We start from the raw sequence: 12,503 nt of genomic DNA on the forward strand, positions 1-12,503 counted from the left end.
TCTGTTTCGACGGTGCCGGAAATAAACCACTTTCGTTTCAGTCTAGTTTTCACTAGTTTGTGCCTCGGTGCTTCCTTGCTTCTGAACGACGGGCAGGTCTCGCCGTCTCGGCCCGTGTGAGGTTATTTCTTCACCGTTTGGTTGCTCCTGTGACCTGTCCGCGCTACACCGTTGTGGCCTGTGCGATGCAGTCTGCTTGCATTGTCAAGTGCCATGATGCTAGTGTGTGCATGGCCGTGCACTACTTGGTCAGTCGTAGAAATGGCAACAGGCGCAGAATGCCGGCGTGTCCGCAGGTAAGAAGTATCTGGGGAAAGGATTTATGTGCAACTTTGTGTCCAATGGATATTTATTAAGAGGTACGAGAATAATCGATATTGCCATCCGCAAACCTACTGGACCCGCTCTACAAATCTAATACGTAGGACCTCTATACACTAAGTATATAAACACATATTGTGCACATTAGAGTTTCCTCACCACCTCATCCACTTCTTAATCTCCCCCATCCAACCACCCTTTCCTTTGCCCTTTCCCCTCTCCCTTGTACACGCAATATGCCGCCGCCCCTGCCCTCTCCCTTCTTCCACACGCCACCGCACCGCCGCTTGCTCATGGGTGCAAGCATGAGAACCCTGTATAAGTAGGGATTTTACACGTTTGATGTCTAGTCAGTTGGTCTGTGTAATGTGTTCACGCGTGTATATTGATCCAACAACTCAACTGTATCAAGAAAATAGCTCATTTGTTCGGTGACGTTACCTTTGGTTGGCTGGGTCGCTAAAGCTGCCCGCAAGGGTGTCGTTACCCTAACCCTAGTGGTCATGCTCGTCACAGATTAATGAGGCGCATCAAGCTCGTAGACGTAGTATATGGAAGATTTGGTTGTGGCAGATTTAAAGGTCAGATACTGGCTGCATCAAGCATTATCAGAAATGTTTGTTAATGAGGCGCGTTGTGGTTTTGGGTAGCTTGATTGCAGAGTTCAACATATTTGAAAAAGAAGAGGAAGTGTTCTCCATGACTACAATTGGAGAGCAATAAATTTGTCTGATTTGTATGCTCATGTATATGATATATTTGTAAACTTTGGCCTATATGAGCTAAGGATAAAATTCTTGTGACCGTTGAATGTAGACGTTGAAGCGATGCCTAAATTCTCTAGGCATGTACCTCTCCACTTTAGGCATCAATCTAGACACATACTGTGGAGACCTTAATGAAATGCTTGCCTACACGTCCTCGATGAAGATATAGTACGGTTGACCAACTGATGTTTTGTAAAGCCAATAGACCACTTTATACTCATTTAGCGTCGTCCTCTGTCTCATGTAAGAGAAGCTGGGTTTGGAGTTGGCGACATCGCTGAGCATTTGTGCGCACCTGCTTTACCTCCGTGCATGGCAATCCGACGGCTCATAAGTTTGTACCTGGTAGTGTGCACGCCACCAAACCGCCGGGAGGGGACACAAGATTCAGTACTAACAAATGAGCTTCAGATACGCACCAAAGCAATCGATCAGGGAGCATTGGCGTACTACTTCCTGCTCGATTACAATGTTACAAAAAATTAAGGCGGAACCGATAACGAGACTCAAATCATACAAACTAGAAATGGTCGTTGCGTTACCACGTATGGCCAGTATATGGGCTGGTTGCAGTGCAGGTGGCCCCTCCTTTTCTGTCTCATCGGGTGAAGCGAGGTAGATGTAGGTTGGGAATTGGGATGGGTACTTCAGCTTCATAGCTCTGATTTTGAGATCTCGGATCTCTTGCATGCGTACTGATTTTTTTTCCGTGAACCCTGCCATTAGGTGTGAGTTATCATATTATTGATTAACTTAAGAAATATGGAAACACTGGGCACTGAGAAATTGTCAACATATCATATTGATTACAACCTTGGCATTAGAGAAACTAATAAAATATGGACTAAACAATAAATTTTTCTTTGCTACACCTGCTCGATCTTTTTCTTTGATGATATTGTTACCAGTGGTGGCAGATCATCATTAGATTTCTTTGATCATCACAACCTCAAAAGAAGGCTCCATGTTTTTGATACTTTTTTTAGTAGCACTTTGACTACGAAAGTGAATTTATGGGTAATCTATTGTGATATCTCAGGTGGAATAGTGCTTGGATCATACTGTTTCTTTAGGGTCTCTGTGTTTTTTTCCCCAATGAGCTCTACCCCTTTTTTCTAGAAAACATGAACTTATAAGTCTCATCTGATCCTATGAAACAAACTTTGTACCTGAAGCATATAGAAAATATAGTTAAAGAACCATTTAATGATCAATAACTGAATCTATGTTACAGCTTGGTTATGGAGGAATTTTCTTACTTCCAATCATATTGCTTGCGTGAGTTGTGCACTAATGTCCATCATCACCTGATATTATTCTGGAGTTGCAAACTTTGCAAGCTCTGTAGCACCATTACTCTTTTTCTGGTATAGATATCAGTGTGACCGTAGTTAGAAAAATTTTCATTCGATGTATGGTACTTATATGTAAGTAACATGAAACTGAAATGAGAATGCAGCTAAATGCAGCAATGATAAAGTATATTATTTGGTCTTCTAATATGATTAATAGAGGTAAAAGTCAATTCATAAGGCAAATATAGCGTGGCTGTATCAAATATTGGAAAAGTGGGACACATGAATTATCACATTGTTACATCAGCCAAGTATTCTGAAAGTGTTAAAAATTGAGGCTGCAGTCTGTCGATGTATCAGGGGGAAAAACAGTCGAGTGGTAAATCAACTGGAAGCTCCAGTCCGGCAATGAGCGCAGATCTGAAGGCTAGTTCAAATAATGGTTCAGGTGCTCATCCAGGGAGTGGAAGTGGTGATGCAAACCATAAATCAGCTGGAAGTTCTATTACGGCAAAGAGCTGAAGAGCAGGTGTACTCCTTAGAAGAGCAATGACGGAATAGTACTAGTGTGAATGCTGTTCCAAAGTAATCAAACGGTCAGTCTGGCATTGGCAAGAGAGAAAGAGGTTGGATATTCCATGAGGAACAACACAGCTGTAGCATCTCCGGTTGTGAAGAATCTGAAACAGAACAAGCAGTGGAATTGCAAGCTAGTTGATACAGGCTAAATTTTGCAAGTGCAGGGTTGTGCATCAGAGATTTAGACGCTTCGCGGTGGCAGGACCAGGGCGTGATGGCAGGTGAGCAGCGGGGATTAAGCAGGGAGCGCGTCGGCCTGCGGCGGCGCTTCCGCATGGGGGCAGGGCAGCGCAAGCGCGCGAGGCAGTCGCTGACCAGCACGGCGCATCGGCAGGGGGGGCGCGCCGATGGGGGTGGCGAGGCGGCAGCGTTGGACATCAGCAGGGATTTGGCAGGGAGAGTGTGGGCCGGAGGCGGCGCTCCCGCGAGGGGCAGGGCGGCGCGAGCGCCGGAGCGGCCAGGTGGAATGCCGCGGCACCGTCGGCCGGCGGAGCGCCAACTGCGGGCTGGCGGCACCTTCTGTGTGGAAGGAGATCGAGGATGTCTCGTTTAGGCGGATGCAAGTGATGGATAATGCAAGATTCCTACGAGAAGAGGATCACGCACCTTTTCTTTGACGGAGATTTCATTGCGATTGTGACAAGCAGCGCTGCTGTGGATGGGAAGAACAGCACAGGTAAGAGAAGAGACGTTTCTTCTAGCCGGGACATCCCGACAGTTCCCGAAGGCTTTGGAAGTGCTCGTTCATCATTCCACGTTTAGCTGCTTGGTGATGTTAGATTCTAGGGTAAAGTCCATTTTTGACCATCCAACTCTTGCTCGAGTTTGATTTTGGCCATCCAACTCCAAAACCGGGTAGCCTTGACCATCCAACTCTCAAAACCGGTCACATTTGGCCATCCTGGTGGTTTTGAGTGTGGTTTTGCTGACGTGGATGCCACATGGCTATGGGGCCCACCTGTCAGCCCTTCTCTCCCCTTTCTCTCTTTCTTCTCTCCTCTCCCCCTCCTTTCACCCTGCATCAGCCGCCACCCTGCCCCCGCGCCTCTCCAGCTCGCCAGGCCGGCGGTGCAGGCCTGCGGCGGAGCTCGAGCGGTGCTGGCAGGGCAGGCAGGGCAGGCCGCCGCCACGCGCCGAGCCCTAGCCATGGTCTGAGCTCGAGGCTGCCCCGTCGCCGCCGCCCGCACTCGCCGCCACCACTCGGAGGGGCCGCCCGCTCGCCTTCCCACGCGTTCCTCGAGGACCTCGGGGTGCCGTCCATGCGTCCCTGCCCCTGTTCCTCTATGCCGCCGTCGATCCCGGGAGAGCAGGGGGCGGTGGCGGCGCAACCTTCTCCCCCACCGCCGGCTGCCCTCAATTCGTTGTCTCCGGTGAGGTTCCCTTCAATTTCTTGCGCAGGGAGCTTCCCCGTCCTCTCCTCACCCGATTCCAGTCCTCACCCGGTCGATTCCCCTACCGTAGGTCGTCCTCAGCGGAGCTCCATCGCCACCGCCGCCGGACGTCGTCGACCCGCCTCCTCGCCGCCGCTCCCCGCGCTGAGCTTGGCCGGTGAGCTTCACCGTGCCCTTGGCTAGCTCCACTAGCCTCCTGGCCGCCTACCCCCGCCGGCCGCCGCGCCAAGCCGTCGCGGCGTTGCGCCGCGCGTGCGCCGCGAGTGTGGGCGCTGCGTGCGCCACGGGACGCGCTCGCTCGCTGGGCTCCGAGAGGAGCTCGGCTTGGCTCTGGGAGGGAAGAGGAGTGGAGAGGGAAGCGGGAGGCGTCGACGCGAAGCAAGTGAGGGAGGGGAGAGCTGGGTAGGAGAGGGTGCGGGGTGAAGGGCGCAACGCTCGTCGTGGGGGCCGGCAAGGCCGCGTGCGGCGCGCCGGGAGGGCTCGCGCATGGCCGAGACGTGGCCGAGGCGATGGGACGGGGCGGTGGCGGGCGCAGGCTGGTCGGGGCGTCGTCCTTGGCGTGGCTTGGCCGTCAGGCATCGCCGGCCACCTGTGCCGGCGGCCTCTGCCGCGGCACATAACAGGGGAGGGTGAGGGAGAGGAGAGAAGAAAGAGAAAGAAGGGGGAGATGAGGGCTGACAGGTGGGCCCCATAGCCATGTGGCGTCCACGTCAGCAAAACCACACTCAAAACCACCGGGATGGCCAAATGTGACCGGTTTTGAGAGTTGGATGGTCAAGACTATCCGGTTTTGGAGTTGGATGGCCAAAATCAAACTCGGGCAAGAGTTGGATGGCCAAAAATGGATTTTACCCTAGATTCTAATCCGACGCATGAGGTAATAGTAGGTGACGTGGCTCAACAAAATGATTGGATTTGGTGCAAGAATCGTGTTTAGAGATAGAGATTCCAAACCAAGAAGAAGATCGTGCATTTTCGATCAGCCCGCGCCCAGCCACCGCCGTGGAGCTCAACGTCCGGCAAGCTCCGGCCCGTCGGCGGCGGCGATCTCGTCGATCATCCTGACGACGTCCTGCACCTTGGGCCGCCTGTCGGGCTCGGGCGCGGCGCAGAGCAGCGCGACCTCCGTGAGCCGCAGCATGTCCCCGTGGCGGCCCCGGTCGGTCACGATCTCCACGTCGAGAATGTCCGTGGACCACTCGTGGCTGAGCGCCAGCCGCGCCCACTCCGCCAGGTCGCCGTCCTCCTCCACCGGCACCTTCCCGGTCACCAGCTCCAGCAGCACCACCCCGAGGCAGTACACGTCGGCGCGGGACGACAGCCGCCGGCCGCCGCCGCGCGCGAACTCCGGGCACTTGGCCGCCGCCAGCCGGTGCGCGTGGTGCGGCAGCAGCGGATGGAACCCGTGGTCCGTCAGCTTCGCCACCGCCAGCTTCGGCTGCTGCTGCTGCTTGCCCTTGGCGGCGGGCGCCGAGAAGAAGACGAGCACGTTGGACGACTTGAGGTTGCCGTGCGGCGGCCGGTGGAAGTACGGCAGCGACTGGTGCAGGTACGCCAGCCCGCGCGCCACGCCCTGCGCGATCGCCAGCCTCGCCGGCCATGGCAGCGGCGTCCTCCCCTCGCCCCTGTTCCCTGCGCGCGCGCGGAGCAGAGCACGGTTTAGCTTTCATGGCGATCGTCGCCGCCGCCGCCAGGCGCGTACGGACTCGACTCCGACGTACCGTGCAGGAGCTGGAAGAGGCTGCAGCCGGGGACGTGCTCGTACACGGCCAGCTTCTCCTCCTTGGAGTAGAAGGCCGCGGCGAGGTCGACGACGTTCTCGTGCCGGAGCCTGCCCAGGAGCTGCATGGTGTGGGCGAAGTCCCTGCGCGGCACGTGCGCCATGTTGCGCAGCCGCTTCACGACGACGACGAGGCCGCCCTCGAGGGTCACCCGGTACGTGATCCCCAGCCGGCCCTTGCCAAGCATCTCCGCCGTGGACCGGAACAGCTCGTCGACGTCGAACCTGGCCCTGTCGTCGAGGAAGAACTGCAGCTCGGCTCCCTTGCCGGAGTCCGTGCTCCGGCTGCCGCTCCCTCGGCCCTGCTCCGCCTTGTCCTTGATGCCCCCTGCTCCCGTCACAGTCGCTCCTCCTGCATTGTACGAAACCAGACACGAATCTCTGTCAGTGTCAGGAAGACAGGAACAAGAACGTCGTCGCAGACGCAGAGGGATCCAAAATAAATGCTAGGAAGCGAACTGAATTGTCACCTGCGGCACGGCCGCCGAGACGGACCTCCCGCGTCCCGGCCCTTCTTCTTGTGGTGCAGGAAGATAAGCACGGCCGCGAACGGCACCAGCGCGGCGATGAGGGACATGGCCACGACGCTCCACGTTGCCAGCCTGAACCGCATGTGCTTCCGTGCCGCCCGATCGCCGTCGCCTGCCGGCCTCGCGACAGGACCGCCGCCGCCGCCTCCTCCAGCGCCCGGAGCGCCGCCTGACGACGACGGCGTGCCCTCCCGGCACTCGGCGTTCACGGCCTCGCCGCAGAGCTTGAGGTTGTGGTCGAACGCGCTCGCGGGGAACCGGCGCAGCGCGCGGGTGGCCGGGACCTCGCCCTGGAGGAAGTTGTAGGACACGTTGAAGACGACGAGACCGCGCTGCCGGAACGCCGGGAGGGTGCCGTTGAGCAGGTTGTCCTGGAGCTCGAGCCGCGCGAGGTCCCGGAGCGCCGTGGCGTACCCGCGCGGGATGGGACCCGAGAACCGGTTGCTGGAGAGGTCGAGGGCGCGGAGGCGCGGCAGGCCGTCGAGCCCCGGCAGCGCGCCGTGGAGCGCGTTCCCGCGCAGGGACAGCGCCTCGAGCCGCGACACGCCGCGGAGCGCGCCCCGCGGGAGCGCGCCCGTGAGCTGCGCGCCGTCGAGCGCCACGCCCACCACGCGCCCGTCGCCGTCGCACGACACGCCGCGCCGCGCCACCGGCTGCGCCCGCCGTGGCAGGGCGGGCCCGTCCAGTTGGAGTGCAGGTCCAGCGCCGACCTCAGCGTGTCGCGCAGCACCAGCAGGTCGCGCCGCTCGCCCCGGCGCTCCTCGAAGTCCAGCTCCGTCGCCTCCCCGCCTCCCGCCTCCACCGCCGCCGCCGTCGCGAGCACGCAAGAGACCACGGCCCAGCGCCACAGCCGCCACCGGCGCTGGTCGCGCTTGCTCCCGCTCATGGCGTCGTCGTCCCCCGATGAGCTCGCGTCAAGCAACGTGCATGGCGGCAGCTTCCTTCTCACCCGATGAGGGTGGTGGTAAACAAATCGACCCGGATGCTTTGCCGAGGTGTGCAAGGCAAGGGAGGCAGCGGGCGGGGGAGAGAACCATGATAAGATACGTGGAGACGGAGGGGCGCCGGCCGGGTGGTGGTAGGCGGCGGTGGTGCGTGCTGGTGGTAGCGGGAGGGATGGAGCCGGATTTTTGGTGGATTCGACGTGAACATCTCGGCAATGTGGTGGCGGCTGCAACGACGGGCCAACCGATCCGGATGGACGCAGCTGGGTGTGGGAGAAAGAGCTGAGCTGAAGCTGACAAGCCCAAGTGGCCTCGTGCTGAATTGGTTGAGACTGGAGACATGGAGACGCATCCTGATGGTTAGTCTTTACATCTTTCGTCCGCCACAAGTCCACAGCAAGATGTGTAGATACGATGTTCTTTTAATTTATATTTAATTTATATATATTCTATCCGTCCTGAAATATAAGACATTTTTACTTTATCCTAAGTCAAAAATATTCTAAATTTGACAAAATTTATAGAAAAAAAATTAGCACCTAACACATCAAATAAATAAATATGTATTTCATAATGGATCTAATTATAATTATTTTCACTTGATATTCAAAATATTATCACTCTTGTCTATAAATTTGATCAAACTTAGAACAATTTGATTTAGGACAAACCAAAATATCTTACATTTCAGGATAGAGGAAGTAAATCTTTATACTGCAATGTTTTTGTTTATTTTTCTTACAAGATTGTCACAATACCGACTGTAACTTAAGCAGAAGCAGTGTGAATCGCTAGATCCCAGCTGAGCGGCTATGAAATCGGCAAAAACACTGCAAGACCATGCAGAAAACGGAAGGAAGAATACGTGCAGTCGTTAAGATTAGCTTTTAATCTACTAGGCGGTTCTTCCAGAAAACCGTGGGAAGAACAAAAAATACGTGCCGCCGCAGTTGCGACTGGCACCGGATCCCTACCCTAGCCGTAGGCAACAGGAGTGAACTGAAATTCCCGTAGAAATACTAGTTGCACTAGCCCACGCTCCATAATCATAACTGTGCCCTCGGAAAGTGCTATTTAGTTATTCTTTTTTTTTCTTTGATGAAACAACAAAAAGATCACAAGAGCTGTGACGCTCGAGTTTAGTTTAGAACAAGCTAATTGGTTAGTTTGTCTAAGCCCTGTATAACAGAAGGAATGTCTATATTATACTAGCTATGTTCTTAAATATTAAATATACGACATTGTTAATTTTTTACTCAAACTTTGAACAACAATGTTTATTTAATGAACTAGTTAAATCAAGTTAGAAAAATCAGTACAACTAGGTATTCCTTCATCATTGGCAAAAAACAGGTTAAAGCATTTCACATGGTACAAAAGAGCAAATATCTGCTTATGACGGCGAGCCTAAAATGAGGACCACTGGAGACACAATTATCTCCGAGCCTACGGTCATATTATTTATAGATAGATGATAATACAGTTCTTGTGTTGATGTTAGACCTGATCATGGGCTGTCCGACCGAATAAATCCAACCCGACCGATCGAGAAAGTCTGACCTAACCCGATCCGATCAATATGTGGTCTGGGCTTCAACTTGACGCAAAACTCAGACGGGTATGAGTTGAATTTTTTTACTAGAAACCCGGCCCAACTCGATCCGACCTAAAATTTGTACACAAAAAATTAGGTTTGACCTGACCCGACCCAAATCCAACCCGATAGTTGGGTCGGGCCAGGTTCGGGCCGACCAAAAAAGCACCATTTTTTTTACCCCAGGCAAACGATCAATTATAGATTTATTATGATGGAATCTATCCACCTAAACTTGAGCATATGGACGTGCGTGCTCATAATTACCATATTCATAGTAGCTTATCTGACAACTTATATTAAGGCATGCATAGGATTATGATGTTCTTTCTACATTTGGTAAAAAAAAAACATGCAGAGATATTCCTTGAGAAAAAAATTGGAAAAAGTTAACCTACTCAATTCCGGGCAGTTCCACCAAACGATGGATGGTGGACCGTCAAAATTGGAAGGCTGGGATCTGAGACGATCTGCGGCGCTCGACTGATGAGACGCACTAGGAGGCTGACCTTTACTGTTCTTACAAGCCACCAGTGTGAAAATCCAGCCTATACACTTTTTGGTAGCTGGCTGGATAAACAAAGGAGATGAAGACCGAAGGAGGTGCAGGGAATCAGAAAGACAGAAACCGTCCTCATCTTTATCTTTTCCTTTCCTTTCCTTTTGTTTTTTGCAATCTTTTCCTTTGGAGCTTCAAAGAAGCATCAAGCTCAGTGATTGCGAGGATCTTGTGCTTAAAGGCTAAAGCCATTCTGTCAGAAGATTATCAGGCTGTAAATCACTGTCTGATCCTTGTGAAATGGGCACCGGAAAAATGAGGCAGTGACACTGATATGTATGTACCTGCACGTCTTTGGTTTGGAAAGCTAGAGATCATGTTGGAAACAGCTGGGGTTTGCATGATATGCAGCTGTGGCCCGTGGGGCGCCGCCGGGCCCGAGGAAACCAAAGACTTGATATTTGGTTTACTGGAGCTTAATTATTTTAATCCATATCACCTCAAATATTTCGATACTAAATTAAAAAATAAACATAAGCTAATTACAAAACTAATTGCATAAGTCTAGGGTTTATTCACCAGACGAATCTATTAAACCAAATTAACTTATGATCAGCTCACATTTATTGTAGCATCATATGAACTAATTAGGTTTAATAGATTCGTCTTACGAAAAAGTCTTGGAGTTATGGGATTTGTTTTGTCATTAGCTTATGGCTAGTACTTCTAATTAGCACACAAACATACAATATGACAGGACTTAAAATAAGCCCTAGGTGAACTAGATACCCCCCTTGGATCCGTTAGGATGAGCTAAAGTTGAGTGCTAAATTTTAGCACGTATTATTTTTCATATCTTTGTTAAAAATTTTGAGTCTTGTCTAAAGTTTAGTCCACCTTATTAGCACTCCTATTTCAATAGATTAGTGCTAAACTTTAGCACTTTGAGCATTAGCATTTGGATCCAAACACCCCTCTAATATCTTGCTCTCATTGTCACTTGACACGTGAGTGGTCAATGTTGGAAAATATTTCTTTCCTAAAATAATATCAGTGACATCAATTCAGTTTTAAGCTTAAGTTTCTTCAGAAACAACATTGGAACCAAGTACAGTTTACTTAAAAGATTAAACTGTCGAGAAAAGGAACATTTTGCTAACCATAGTTTTGCTAAATACTCAATTACGAGTGGATAAATCCAATAATTTGGTGCTCCGTGGACACGTTGGAGGGGAAGTGCGAAAGTACAGGAGAGATGAAAGTTGGATCAAATCCAACCACAATGAAAGCCGCAGGGTGCCCAAGATGGACAATAACACGATAAGATGTGCAGAAAAGACAAGATGGCACCACCATTTAATCAAAATCACTCGAACAATAGCTTAATGATATTGTAAAATGCGCACACACTACAAAGTTTTAGCACGCCATCGTCACCTTGCCACGTTACTAGGAATCGCTACTCTCGCACCCATTACACGACAAATAGCTTGATCTTTGGCCGCTGTCACCGTCACAAACAGAACAATATCTCGTAGAAAAAGGACGGCTAGATCACGGGACGTCGATAGTATTTACATTATCATTCTCATCCTCAACGTGAAAATGGAAGCAAAAAACACACCAAAAAGGCAAGATCGCCAGTGGAGGCAAAGAACACCTGCCAATCCGACGGATAGCAACCGCGAGGCGCGATGACCACAGACGCAGCCACGCTCTCCACCCAGCCAAATCTATTGCTGCATCCGGGAAGCCAATTCCTAGAATTTTTTTCATTTTTATATTTAAAAAAAATTAAAATTTCAAAAATATATGCCCGTTTCGAAAATTTTCAAAACTATACCCCTATCGCCCCCTGCCTGGGCGACAGGGGGCCTGTCGCCCACTGGCTGGGCGACAGGACCTAAACGTAAAAAAAAAATTACATTTACGTCCTGGCGCCCAGGACGCATTAAACAACAAACTTGTAAAATCGATATAAAATCGTAGAAAAATCGTAAAAATACAAACTCAACTGTTCTGGATTCTATGAAACAAGATCTACAACTTTTGTTATATAAAGTTTTTTATTTGATCAATGTATCTTGCTCTATTTTAAATATCAATTTAATGCACTTTTATTTAAATCTCAAGATTCATCCTTTGGATGAATGTCATCTTTGGCCATAGTGTTGCATATGGTGAGCATAGGCTTGTAAAAAATTGGTAGGCCCAGAAAACATTTCTAGAATAAGCTTTTAAATTAAATCTTGCAATATGTCTAGTTTAAATAGGTTATTTATCCATGCTGTTATACTGAGTTTTAGAAGCCATAACTTTTACAGTACTATTATTTTATTTCCTAAGAGCTATAAAAAAAGTTTGGTAAATTTTAGATAAGCACAGCTAGACCAAATGAATTATGACTAAGGTAAATGCATTAAATCAAGAAAAATAGTTCTTGTACCTAGAAAAATTTGAAATAATTCATTTGGTCTAGTTGTGCTTATTTAAAATTTACCAAACTTTTTTTATAGCTCTTAGGAAATAAAATAATAGTACTGTAAAAGTTATGGCTTCTAAAACTCAGTATAGCAGCATGGATAAATAACCTATTTAAACTAGACATATTGCAAGATTTAATTTAAAAGCTTATTCTAGAAATGTTTTCTGGGCCTACCAATTTTTTACAAGCCTATGCTCACCATATGCAACACTATGGCCAAAGATGACATGCATCCAAAGGATGGATCTTGAGATTTAAATAAAAGTGCATTAAATTGATATTTAAAATAGAGCAAGATACATTGATCAAATAAAAAAC

The 12,503-nt window shown here is 50.1% G+C and overlaps 1 pseudogene; it reads right to left on the reverse strand.

The window, feature by feature from the left end:
- Positions 1-1,045: 1,045 nt before the first annotated feature.
- Positions 1,046-7,926, reverse strand: LOC120650666 (annotated as a pseudogene).
- Positions 7,927-12,503: the final 4,577 nt, after the last annotated feature.

Source organism: Panicum virgatum, chromosome 9K (genome assembly GCF_016808335.1).
Source record: "Panicum virgatum strain AP13 chromosome 9K, P.virgatum_v5, whole genome shotgun sequence".
Taxonomy (NCBI): Eukaryota; Viridiplantae; Streptophyta; class Magnoliopsida; order Poales; family Poaceae; genus Panicum; species Panicum virgatum.